This window comes from Haliaeetus albicilla, chromosome 8, assembly GCF_947461875.1.
Source record: "Haliaeetus albicilla chromosome 8, bHalAlb1.1, whole genome shotgun sequence".
NCBI lineage: Eukaryota > Metazoa > Chordata > Aves > Accipitriformes > Accipitridae > Haliaeetus > Haliaeetus albicilla.
The window spans coordinates 15,492,716-15,507,175 of record NC_091490.1 but is presented as its reverse complement, the minus strand read 5'-3'; the positions used below and the strand labels follow the sequence as shown (position 1 = coordinate 15,507,175).

At 36.5% G+C, this 14,460-nt stretch overlaps 1 protein-coding gene across 27 annotated transcripts in view; it reads right to left on the bottom strand.

Annotated features, from left to right (window-relative positions):
* The window catches only part of ADGRL2 (adhesion G protein-coupled receptor L2), a 393,866-nt gene that overhangs the window by 134,558 nt on the left and 244,848 nt on the right, over nucleotides 1–14,460 (bottom strand). Inside the window, exon 1 of one of the 27 annotated variants that reach the window (XM_069789053.1) lies at nucleotides 9,840–9,854. The exons of the other annotated variants lie outside the window; for them this stretch is intronic. The gene's annotated coding sequence lies outside the window, so the exon portion shown is untranslated. Of the gene's footprint in view, nucleotides 1–9,839; nucleotides 9,855–14,460 lie in introns of those variants that run through there. 27 annotated transcript variants of the gene reach the window in all.

Below are 14,460 nucleotides of genomic sequence, written 5' to 3'. Positions count from 1 at the left end.
ACTTCTCACGGAAGAGAAATCCTCAAAATAATCTATTTATATTAGAAGATATCATTCCTTTCCCTCAAGGAAAAAAAAAAAATCACCAGACTAACGTCAACCAAAGACACTGCAGTCTTGTAAGACAGTAAACTGTTTGTTGACAGCCTTGACAAGGCTTTGCAAAGGCCCGTATTTCTCAAAGCTGTTATGCCACTTAGCTGATCTCTTTTTTTTTCCTCCCATCCAGTGTTTTTCACAGCCAAGGACTTGTTTGAAGTGGAAGTAGACTGAGAAACAAAACAAACAGAACGAAGTCCTGGGACTGTGGTCAGACGTGTCCGTACCTGTGCAGCGATGTGGCGTTTCTCTAGCTGACTGCAAGGATTTCAACGCACCCGCTCTGCTTTATCACCGCTCATCACTGGGCTTAAGCAGGGACAGGAGTTCAGCTACGCCCTTCACAGCTGACACGCTGAAGCAAGACAACCTCATTAGACCAGCATAGAGCCTACCAGCAAAACCCCCACAGGCTACTAACTTCCAAAATAAAATCAAGTTACAGGCAAGAGCAGACAAGAACACATTTTTACCCCTGCATTTACAGCACTTTTACCCATGCTACAACTGGGTTAGTGGGGGCTGTACCGCCCCAGTACACTGGACCTGCAACCTGAACCAGGGTCGGGGAGGCTGCGCTGCAGCCTCGGCATCTGGTATTCAAGGACAAACCTCCGTTTGGTAGCACCAATCCCCTGGAAACTACTGCACTGAGGTCTTCTTTTCTAGGCATGTGCCAAGGAATATTATCAAAAAGATTCATGAGGGTGCTGTTTTAGCATCCTTTTTAAAGCATCCCACCTTCTATCAGTTGTATTTAAGATCAATGTATGTGGTCTGTATTCAATATAAATGATGCAGTTCAAGTTTCAAGAACAAGCTTGTGTGGGCAGCAAAGTCACTTTTGATTATTTTTAAAAATTCTATCAGAAACCTTTGCTGTTACCAGAGAAATACCAACTCTTTAAAAAGTAACTGAAAAATATTTATCATTTTTAAAAAATCAGAAGCAGAAGGCACAAACATATACACACAGCGCACTGGGTGTAATTTGTGGCAAATCTTTTGCTTAGAGAGGAATATGGTTCTAATGTTAACATCTGTGAGACCATGGCCTAATCATTGTGCAGTGAAATCAGAAACAAAATCAATGGTGGCACGTAAGATGTAATCTCTGCTGTGTTTGGCTCACTGCACTGAATCCTTGACTCATAAATCATTGTTACCAGCCATTCAGTGAATCAATATTCAGATTCTGTCTTGGTCTATACATATGACCACTAAATGAAATAATAATGACCAAAATCTGTCATATATTAAGTTATCAATATTACCAAAAGGGATTTCTTGGGAGCAATGAAGTAATCTAGAATAAAATACATCAGATGAACACGCAAAGAAATGTGAAAAAACTGTGACTAAATAGAGAGACAGCAGAAGAAAGGTATTTTTAAATACCTCTTCTTCCATCATATCTTCAAGTATTAAAATTTACCATAGCATCACAGTAATGCATTTTATGAAAGACCATTTCAATAATTCATGCTTTTTAATTATGTTTTAAAACATGCTGTACTTAAGCATTTTTGGTTTTCTTCTTTCAAATAACCCTTTCTTAAGTTATCACTAGTTTTGCTTCTTTTCCTGAAGCACAATTAATACTACAGTGATCAGAGAGTAGTATTTTCTTACCAGCAGCCTGATAGTCAGGAGCTTCAGAAGACCACATTTTAGTTCCACTAAAACCCAACAACAACAAACAAACTTCTAAGAGTAATTCCATAAAGCTGTACTTCCAAACCATTCACAAACCATTTAGCTATTAAAAGGTAGCGGATGACATCTTGCAGAGAAACCTGAGAAGTGCTGTGTGCCACCACCCCACACTGAGCCATGAGTCACATCAAAATGTGTAATTTTGACAACACAAGAAGGGAAGAAATGATGGAGACCTTTGAAAGAATAATCAACTAAGAATGGTCTTTAACTACTTTCTAAGCACACAAGAGATTCTCCAGGTAAGTGTGACTTACAGGTAGAAATTTCACTGAATTTACCCAACCCTTTGGAGGACTTTGGCGTGTATATTAAGCACAAAAAAAGAAACATGCATCGACAGAAGACGCATCTTTCAGGTTCACCAATTTTACATACCAGTAGCACTTAGAAGGCTGAAAACTCAAAAATCATGACATAAAAATCAACAAACTCTCTGTTTTTCTTCCCTCATAACTGGTTTTTCTCATAACACACGTTCATGGTGAAAACAAGAACTCAAGGGTGAGAAGCCATATATGCCAGTACTGCACAGACAGCATTAACTCTCTTCCTTGCACCTACACACAAATATACGACCGAATTATGTAACTCGTGCTTGCACATCATCAAGAATGTGCAAAACATAGGCAATAAATATGGCAAATAAATCTTCAGTATCTATTCAGAAAAGGCCTGATTCTGCAACAAAACAAAGAATTCTGTTACTGGATGATGGGCTCCGTAAAGATGTACGAGTTGCCTAGGCATCTAATGGTGCAACTATAGTTAAAAGTATTTTCTTGTACAATTTAATAAGGAATGAACATTCAGGTGACTATTCTTAACTCTGCAAGACAGCCAAATGACTACCAGTCATTCATCAGAGCTGTACCACTCCTTTAATTGGGGTTAACTGTGGGCTTTCTTATTTATTCAAACTGTAACAGAAAAATAGAAAACTATTTCAGTTCATTTTTTATTCTTTTTGTAGAAAGGCTAAGTCAGAAAACTATAATGATTACATCTGGAGAAATTATGAGCAAAAAGAGCTCTAAATTACAATTCAACAGAAAGGCTCCTTCTATGTGCATGTACCACTGTTTAAAACTTTTCTCCTTAGCATCCTACACAGTGTTTTCTCTTCCTTAGGGGCCAGGGGAGACAGAAAAAAAAAGAAAGGAAAAAAAAAAAGATGTATTGTGGAAACAGTGAAGGCCTTTTCCATGCACTGTGAAAAGGCAAGTGTGAAGTGATATCTTCTAACTATTAAACAAAATGGAATATGGGTTATCTCCAGCACTGCCACGCCAGCCACAGTGAGCACCTGAGGACAAAGTATCCCTAAATTGCTTTCATTCAAAGAATTTTAAATAAGAATGAATACTTTTTTAAGTACTCAAAAGTACGAACTCTTTTCATTGGAGTGACTGAAAACATTATATTTCCCATACATTTTAATATTTTTTAAATCATCCATACAGCATGGATGAAATTTAAGATAACATTTTTAACACATTTTTTTGCAGCAACATGACCTCTGATGATATTCTGTGGTTTCATCAAAAAGACCAAGAACTCTCTGTCACGCATTTACAATTTCTTTTAAATAATATAGGTCTTGGTAGCTCAATGTGACAACGACGTTGCTACTTTGGAAAAAATCACATTTTTCTTCAATTAGGTTACGTTATGATTTTAAATGATAATTTATTTAGCCTTTCACGATTACAAATACTTAATGGCTTTTATTTTCTATTCTTTTACCAGAAATTAAAAAGAATTTTTTTTTTATAAAAAACCCTGCCCCTCGTATGTTCTGCTGCAGTTCATGAACTGTATGTGCAAGTAAAAAGAAAAAAAGTAAGTCTATATTTGTCTATCAACAATATTTATAAGTGAGCAGAGTGGAAAGATTACAAAATTTTAATAAAAACATTATATTATAGTAGCAATAATCTAGGTGTTTTACTGGGAAGTAAAGTGGATTACCGTAAATGAAATTTTAAATGTCCTTTCCATTTTATAGATAACACAAAATGACTCTTTTCATGTCTCCAGCGATAAGGATACATGTGCCACACATTTAAATAGTGCCTTCACCCTATCCAACCCTGCTCATGAATTAATAATTCAGTGACATTAATACAAGAAGATAAATGATAAAGAGGTTACAGCACAAGGGCCAATGGTACACATATACTTCTTTTAGAACAGCTAATACCTCTCTGCCAATTACAGTTAGAACTTTTTAACAGTTTTCAATGGCATTTTTACAATCTAAATAGCAGCTTATGCACACACAATTTCACACAACTCGAGCTTAATAAATCTCCTGCTGCTACCAAACAATCATTCTGGGGGATTAAAGTGCAACATCTGCTAACATTAATAAGCATTTTACATAGCAATATGTATAAAAGCAGTTGCTATCAGTCTTCTGAAAAAGCTTCTAGACTGGTTTGGCATAAATTATACCTTTATCATTCAACTGGTAACTTTAGCTTACGGCAACAATAAGGTAGCTATATTGCTATATAGCGGGAAAAAAACAATGAAATTATATACTGACTGCAATTATCATTTGTAGTGGAACAATTTTCAAAATACTTGAAGAATAAACAAAAAATGTATGTTTGCAAAGAATTTCAGGTAAGAACCTGGTAAAGTCCCACAATTTCAATACCTAAAAGAACCGAAGCTACCAATCTGTTTGGAAGAGACAATTTCTCTCCTAATACCAGTTACAGCTTTTTAATCCACCTCAGGCTTTTTTAATTTTTATTTGTATTCTACCAAAGCAGCATCTACTGTGAAAGAATGCGTGCCTTTCCGAGGCATAAAATAAATATCAAGGGTTTTATTTAATTAGGAATTCCAGCACACATTTTTAGGTAGAATTTGGCAAATGAGCAAGCTTTGGAGTCGAGAGACATGTAACATCAGCTTGAGCCAAGAACACAGTTGGCAAACACGGCACAAACTTTTACGCGCAGCCCTGCCAACGCAACTCAAGCCCTGCAGTTCAGCTGTGGACAGCCGAATGCCAGAGCCTGCCAATCACCCCTTCTCTGTAGTGAATAAAGCCAACAAAGTCATAGTCTAGCTGGTATTACCATTTCATTGTAAAGCAGTTTTTAAAATGCTTTTAAAAAATGGAGAGGTAAAGCATTTCAGGCTCTTACTTCGTAAGCCCCACAATCTTAGTATTTTTTAGAAACTGAAAAGAACTAATAGTCAACTTTGCAATAATAGCTATTGTAACACTTATAATACCTTTGTATAGCACTCCACGATAATTTTATTTTGTGGGCACAGGTGGATCAGTATCTGCAAGCTCATTTCTTTCTTTTATGCAAAAAGAAATTTGTATCAAAAATATCCAGATACAAGAGAACAGCAAACTGGATCAAATAAGCACGTAGAAAATATTTAATCTACTTTTTTTTAATTAGCAATTAATTTCCCCTGATTTTTCCATTATGAATTGCTTAAACGTGATTGTTTTAACATTATTTTTTAAGTCTAAACATTGCTTTAAAAATTACTATTATCATATTCTCCTGACATCGCCTACATTCTTATTTGACATGTTGTAAGAGAGATGAAGAAAATCAAAGCAGTAAGATAATAAAAGATTCCAGCAATGCCAGCGCTTGACAACTAACACTCAGGACCTTTTGATGCTATCAGGCTCTAAAGTACCCAGAACTAGGGCTGAAGCCAGGCTTAGCCGAGAAAAAAAACCAGTCATTTAAGGACATAAGGAAAAAGCTTAAGACAAAAGGTAAGTATATTTAGCATCTACTTTTTCCTCCGACTGACGGGTTTTTTAGGCTGAAGTCTGCACCTGCAATTCCCATACATATTTCAAAGATCGGAATCGCTGTCGCCGGAGGAAGCACATGGGGATTAAGAACCCAGATGCCTCGGTGCCACAAACAGTCTTTCTTACATACAGCTTCAATTTTAGATTACCATTTTAAAATCAGATTTTTTGAAGTTACTGTGTGCTGCCTGTAAAAACACAGCTTTATAGTAAAGTGACAAATTCTTACTTTTATTCTTTTAGAACAGGAAAACACGATATTGGCACAAGACTTTGTTTTCAGGCTATTCCTCCACCCGCACTCTAATTCTCACATCAGACATATCCCCTGCCATGTGCTAGCCTTACACGTTCTTGAAGATTTACTGCTGCTGTAGTAGTCTCATGGCTATTTCAAATCCAGGTCACAACTTTCCACAGTTATTCAGATTAACATTTGCAATTTAATCTATTTTAACACAAGAATTCAACAGTGCTGAGACAAAAACGAGGTGACTTTTTTGCTCAAAGATGACTGAATATTAAATATGAAATTTAACAGGTTTTAATCATAACAGTTTGTAAACAGTGTAATATATATGTCTGCCCTAATTTAGTAAGATGGAATTCTCACACAACACTCATCAAACTGAGCACAAAAAAATTGTTCTGGCATTTCACTAAATTAAAATCTTCAGTCCCCACAGCAAGAATGCACAAATTTAGATTTTATTAATACCCTAAATCAAACTCACTTTTATGAAAAGCAATTTACAAGTCATCTTCTCTTGTGATAGCAAGAACGGAATGGGGTCTTAAGCATATTTTTACAGACACTTTGATGATAGTCTAACCTTTTGGTCTGATTGCTATTTTTAACAAAAATAGCATTTTCTTTGAAATCCAGCAAACTCTTGTTTTCATTAATGTAGTTCTAAGCCTTCAGTGACAGAATGGCTGACAGCTCAACAGACAGAAGGTAAATTTAAGAGAAGTTGTCCCTGTTTAGAAAACGTATGCCATTTTAGCAGCTTCTCATTCGGCAATCTGAAAAACTCCAAATTTAACCTAGATCACCGTATTTCACAGCTTGCCCAAAGACACCGTATTGTCCAAAACCATGCAAGTTATACACATGCTCAACAAGCCACCTTGATTTAACCGGTGCTTTATGTACTTTCATATTTTAAATTTCTAACACTAAATAACATGATCAAGCCTTCTGCATTGCAGGCACTTCTGCAATAGATTACAAATCAGATGCACAATGAAATCATCATCATCAGGTAGACTCCCCCGTACTGCCAGTTACTCACCAGAAATCAGTGAGAATCATACCGTGAGGCCAGAAGAAAGGGGAAAAAAAAATAAAAAAAGAAAAAAGAAGGAAAAAAAAAAAGAAAAAAGCCAAGGGAGCAGACAGAGCTGGAAGATGGCATCCCCCCAGCTAGTTTCAAGTGCAGTGGAAGTGGGAAAGCCCTTGGGTAGGACGTAGAAGGGAAGCAAGCAGATGGAAAAGGGAAGGCCTAAGGAAAGCTGCAGCCGTGCGGGCAGGCTCGCCCTGCCGTGCCATGGGTGGATGTGTCAGGGAGCCTGTGCAAAATAAAGAGGCAATTGAAGGAGCCGAGGAAGACTGACAATGAAGGAATGCAAGTCAACAGGGAACAGAAAACATGCAGCACAGTACAGAAAAGGGAAGGACTTGCTAGTATGAAATATCCGAGTGTAATCTGATTGCCTTCAAGCGGACTGCCAGCATTCAGCATCAGTGGCCGCACGCTCATCACCCAACGTACACTTACTTCTATCCAGGACACAAACGCGAGCTACACTAACTGCAGCTATTTGCTTTTTAATCCCTATGAAAAGCCCACCGATCCACATCAGAAGCCACAAATCTGTCTGAAGAATGAGTCAAAGCAGTAATAAACGTGGAGACAGAGAAAGATAACGTTGGCACTACATGTTAGAAGAGGGGCCAGCACACACGTGCAGTGAGATGTATGTCTGCATGTTTACCTGCATACAATTATTTAGAAGCATTTGCTGTTCTGCAAGTAATCATATTCTATAAATGACTGATGATTTCACAGTGCCAGAATAATAATTAAAAAAAGCTGACCACAATTTCAACACATCTATTGCACTTTCTGGGCAATTTTTTTGGTTAAAAATCAAGTCCCGAAGAGGTTGTGACAGTAATAAATGTACAGTTTATTTATGGGTCACTACTGGGCTGAACTAAGATTTTATTTCTGGAAGAAGAGAAAAAGAAAGATAGGAGGATGAGTAACAGGCAAAAATGGAAAGGAAAAAAAGAACCCAACCTAAAGGCCCATCTTCTCGGACACGTAAGAAGCGACAGACAGAGGCATGACAGAGCACTTCACCTGACACTGCCTGGTTATCAACATACTGTCTAGAAGTTAGTTTTAGTTTAATATCTCTTCAGTCACGAGGCTGAAGGTCACAAGTCACCTCCTGATCTGCCTCACAATTTTATCACAAGATAAACTGGATGCTTTGTATTTTTTAATAAGTACCGTGTTAGTAAATATCCAGACGTACATGTACTCAACCATACACACATTCATGAGACGACATTCATTTACTATTGTTCAACTTTTGTTATTATTTCATTCACTTTCAAAAACATTTATAAAAAACACAGTCTCTAAAAATGGCTCAAGATAGCCGCCAAGAATAAAAATATATTCAGCTAAATACTTTCAAATATTTAAATATACTACGAAATGTTGCATTCCCCTCTAGGAAGTTCTTTGTCTTGCAATGACCACTAAGAGCTCTAACTTCCAAACAGCAGGTACCAACTGCTTCAACATTCATCAAGCACCGATTTCTTAAAACCTGGATTTACAGAGAAGTCCATTTGCCATTTTTCATTTTGAGCCCCATTCAATAAGCCATAATTACCATTTTTTTCGTCTTGTTATTCTATTACAGCTACTGGGATCTAAGTCATTAAACTGGGGTTGAACAGGTTGTGGTATGGGAGGAAAAGTACCACTGCCCTTCTGCTAAGGACCAAAACATCAATAATTCAAGCTGATTGGGAAACACTATTCAACAAGACAATTAATTTTTAAGAATGTGGTGGGGGTAGTAACAAAAATTGCAGAACAATTTTAAATTCTATAAGAATCATCAACAAAGCTTACAAATACAAAGCCTTTGAAATAAATCAATCTACATCTCTTCTTGTTCCAGGTTAAAAAACCTGGACTCTAGGAACCACAGCTCTGGAATCCAGCCAGCAAAGCTACGAGCATCACCAGTGACCCAGGCTGCTGTGCGGGTGTACTCTGCTGCTCCAAATATGCACTGGAGTACTTTGTGCCATATACTGTGCTGCACTGCTCAGGAAGGTTTGTCAACACAACTCTGAGGGTTTTTTCATCTTAAAGCTATTCTGTTGTAGGTTTCCCCTCCAGAAGTAAGCCTTCAGTGAAACTGAATGTCAGCGAGCACGCCTGAGAGCACACCAAGTTAAAAAAAAAAAAAGAAAAGAGCAACCTATGATGCAAAAACGAAAAACGCAAAATACAACTACCCTCTACGGTGGCTCCCATTTCCTATGCATTCGTAAAACTGCACGGACTCCGGACACGCCATTACTGGAGACGCTCCCGCAAGCTTCCCAGGGTCCCCGCGCCGTTCGCCTGCAGCCCCGGCCGGGGAGGACGGTCGAAGCCTCCCCCAGCCCCGGCACACGTGCGTGCCCTCTCCGGGAAGAGCGAGAAGCAAAGGGTCCTTCCCATGGAGCGCAGGATGAACCTTTCTGCTCATAACTGCGCTTATGGTTTCCATAGTGAATGTCATTTACATGAAGGCATTATAAAGGTTCCCACATGAAAATGCATCTCTGGCATTGAATCACATTCTTTCAAGTTACTTCTCCTCCCACTTGCTATGGTTCTGAGGTGAAAGTAAAATATTGACAAAACCGGGACAGGAGGGGGACATTAGATAACTACAGACTGAAAAACACGAAACCACCAAGCCATTCCTTTAACTCTTCATTGCTACTGGGCAGCCTGAGATCAACTACACAGGGTAAAACACTCTTTAATTTATAGCCTAAGGGCTCTTCCATGTTTAAGAGGAAGGAGCATGTAAAGAAATATAGTATCTTTCTCAGCCCGTCTGTTCTTTGAAATGTCTTCATTAAAATGGAGATTTTGACTTTTTGACTGTGAATAACAGAAAAAGGACAAACCTGGTTTCCGAGGATCTTCATCTGCAGACAGCGCACACATCGCTCCCCCCTTCCGTCTCGCAACGATCACACTTTTACATCCCAGGCAATCTTTCAGGGGGAAGGGCAGATGGGACTACCTCCGGTTCACAACGATTAGCTAAATTAGCCCTAATTATGCCTTTGATTTATTATGAAGCAACTGAAAGAATCCCAGGGTGACTCACACTCTCCCAGACCCGAGTGGCAGCCATGGCAGAGACCACCCTCGCGTGCGGGATGGCAACAGCTACCTATCAGACCATGTCACCAAAGAGCTCCAAACCACAAGCCTACAGCAAGACAGGTGCTCCCCTTTTTTTTTTTGTTGATGGAAACATTGCGTACCCATCGGCATTCACAGTTTTTCACTAATACTGCAGTAAAAACACAACTTGTTCAATGGTCGGATGGACTTCAGTGAATTTTAGAGCACAATACTGAAAGCTACTTCTTTATACCTTTTGTGAACCACAATAAAATTCCACTGAGCATATTTGCTCAGCTGGTTTAGCAGCAGCTAATATTTCCTGTATGTACAAGACCTGAACAGTTGTTCTTTTAGGTAACTTAAATAATGGCTGTAATTAAGTGATTGAGGAGATATTAATCGTATCTCTCAACTGTGCAGAAGTCGTGAACACAGTTGTGCCAACTGCTTAACCATAGCACTGAAACAGCAACACATTTTCCCACTGCCTCACGTATTTTTTGTAAATCCTTACCAATTAGTTTTAATAATCTGTTAATGCTGCAGCTTTATTTGGTATATTGGTTATTATGTATCTATTTAAAATATAAACAAAAATAATTTACTGGCTATCTTACAGCAGACCTACAGCAGACCTACTGTAAAATTTTCATTTATTTGACTTTCCTTCAATTAACATATAGGACTTTGGTAACATTTTTTTAATATATAAAACCATATTGAACAAAAAGAATTGTTTTAAATAATTGTTTCATATATCGAGTGATTTTCTGTGAAAAAATACACAAGAACTAAGAAATTTACCGTTTACAGAATCTCAGCAATCTATCACATGCAAAGATCAAAGCTGGACAAAAAATTAAGCTAATTAAAATAAACCAAAGTTTTAAATTGGTCATTAATTAGGTAATAGAAAGATGCTGATTTCACTGTATTATTATCTTAAAAAAAAAAATTCTAAGGGACTATATGTTCAGAAGCAGGCTGAAAACAGTACTTTTTAATCATGCCACTGTCCAAACACTGCTGTAAATACCACTATAATCAGAAATAATACTATTAGAAGTGAAGATGTAGTAAAGATATATGAATTTTGTACAGGTGACAGAATTATATGGAAGAATTTCATTCACAGGTATACTTCAAACATTATACCGGCTTTATGTGCTCTGTTCTGCAGATTTTTCAGTTGTGAGCCAAGAACTGCTGATTATTTGTGTCTCATTTGCCAAATACAAAAGCTTTCTTAGTCATAACAGCACTGCTGTTCCAAACAGACAGAGAGATATAAATAATAATAAAAAAAGGGGTGGGGGGAGACAGACTTATCCTTTCTTCAGGGTTAGTTGTCTGTGGGCAGTTAAGTATGACTTAGTGTGGCTTCATTTTCAATGCACACTAAAAGTAAAATGACTACAGTGTGGATTTGTGCTCTGATTTATTGTCTTGCAAACGGAAGAATACTAATTTTAAGAAGCCATCAATTACAGCATTTGTACAAAAAGAAAAATGGTTAATCTTTATCTTACAGTTATATATACATATTCCAAAAATGTTTCAGGAGAGCACATAAGGCTAACAATTTGATAAGAATATTTCTGCATATATTTTCCTCTTTCAAACGCAGAAATTGTCTTCTAAAACATTAGAAAATGTTTTTAATGATAAATATGTGTAAACCAAATCCACTGTAACCTACTTTTTAATACTTTTAAAATAAATTATAAATAATTGTAATATTGAAAGCATTGATAAAAATGCTTTACCTCTTACTGAATTTTTACGCATTATTCGCCCTTTTATTCTAAGTACTGGCTTCTTCTCAGGGTATACAGCCAAGCACTGCCCTCAACAATGCAGTCACAGTTCATGCTCTTAAATCGGTTGGAGCTCCACATTCATCAGGGGGTAACATTCATCCTTTTGTGTTTTCTTTTTACTTACAGACAAAAGATACAATCGTTTTCCACAGTTCAAAATGAATGAAATGTGAAGCCAATCTAAGAACCTACAGGAGTTTTTCTAAAATAAAAAAATGTTATTCTTTGGGTCATAATTCTTGTTCTGAAGACAAGACTAAAGACAAAGCTCCAGAATTTTGCTCTAGTTGTGTAAAAAAAAGATGTATGAGTTACTGATGGCAGATGAAGTCATACATTGCTAACATGATTACAAAAATAATGAAGTTTTGAATATTTATTGTTTAATGCAGTTTTGAAGCCCCAGTTATTTTCCAGTAATCCACCAGAAGACATTTAAATCTGTGTGCAACATTACCTTCTATCAGCACATTTTCAGAAGTGGAATATTACATGTCAAAAAATACAGGTACATTTTTCCTCTGCTTCCTCATAATCAATAACAAGTTAAAACAGATGGGTACAGGATCTTTCTACCTGAAGTCTTATACACAGAATTAATCCAAAACATCCAGGAAATGTCGTGTCTTACAAATTTAACTAATACTACCCATGCATATGTCCAACACATGGAAGATGTATTGGAAATTCCTTCTACAATAAGAATTGCCATCTATGCATTTTCTTAATTTGGAATGATCTAATTATCATTTTGTTACAGTAAATCAGGGAAAGAAAGGTATTTTGTTTGTTTAAACACTCATTATTCTAGTATTTATTGAATTACACCTCAAGGTATCATCTTAAAATGCGTGGCTATTTTGTCACACTTTGCCATTCAGACTGCTATTCTACTCAATGCAGTTATTCATAAATGACTATATAACCTAATGTATTTTGTTCAATCAGTCCCCTAAGTGTTTTTTATTGATAAAACATAATTAGTTATATTAAATGTGACTGGTACATTCCTTCTGTCAAGTAAGTGAGTATTAATGTCTCACTTTTTTGTTTTTTTAAAAAAACAGATGGAAAATTTTAAGAATTAAGGAACAGCTTGAATGTCACTTACATGAAAACTGTACAAGGATGACATTATTGTCACTTTTGTTGCCTGTAGTAATTTTAAAAAGTATCTAAGTTACTTACCACCATAAAAACCTGGTGCTAATGAAACAGAAAAACTGTGTTACACTACAGCTAAAACAAAGTAACATGATTTTATTCAAGTAGGCTCTTCCAATGTAGCAAGTAAATTACCATTGTTCTACCTTCAAAACATAACTTTGTTAAAAAATGTATCTTAAACCCAACTGTACTATTGTCACAACAGAATTAAAGTTACATACACGTCTTGATTATCATATTGTACAGCAATCTCTGCTGAATGGAATTTCTGAAACAACCTTACCTCACTGGGAAAGAAAAAGACACACTGTGTAAAGAAAGATTATGTCCATTGCCTCCCCATAATTCCGCAACACGATTAAATTAAGAAACCTCTCTTTCTTCATCATGACTAATACATCGGTATTTTCCCATGCAAAAAGGATGATGCAACTTTTCAACTCCTAGCACCTACCAAAATCTCTACAAAAGACATCATTTATATATTTTCTGTAAATCTTAGCATTATAATCCTATTGGAGTGTAATTGCTGTGGCTAATATTCTTACCCTGTTATGAAAATGCTCAACATAAATGTGGCACTGAGTTGTTAAGATAATACATGATCATGCTGTGAGAGGGTAATACCTATACAATAGCCCTTGCCAATACCATAAATCTCTTTATTAGACAACAACCTATTACAGGAGATCTACTTAACTGTTTCCCTACTTAGAGGGCCATTTGGTGTTACAATAACAAGCTGACTTTTCACATTAGCAAGGATTAGCCAGTATAAATAATAAATCGACACTGAGTTGCTGCTCTTTTAGATATGGTAAATCTTTCCTGGTGTTTAAAAAGAGAATCCAAACTAAAACCCTAAGACCACGTTAGGCTGAACATATGTTAAGTTTAAAGTTCTGTTAGTTTAAACTAACAAAACAAAATCAACTCTTGAACCAATTTATGTGGCAGATTTATTACAGGAGAGCATGTTATGGAGAGCTGTTTCTGTTTTATGGAATGTGCATGCATACTGGTTTACTTCCTAGCAGCATCATAGCAAATCATCTTTAAATTTACTGAAATATTTTAAAGTAAAATGATTGCCACCATTTTTTCCAGAGATAAATAGTGCAGAATTCATCTAAGTACCATCTATTATGCTTCTTGCTCAGCAAGCAAAACTGCATTATAAATGAATTATTTTCTTCTCTGAAGTCTTAACTTTTTGAAGGATCCTACACTTCCACCATCCAGATAACTGTAATAGAAATTCTAAAACCTGCAATACACCAGATCATTTCTTTCATTGTGCTAGATTAAGGAAAATCACTATTTAGAATAAGTATTTCTGATTCTTCAAGCTGGTCTTTAAGTTACAATTTACAAATAAACTTAGGTTATGATATCCCTTGCTTCT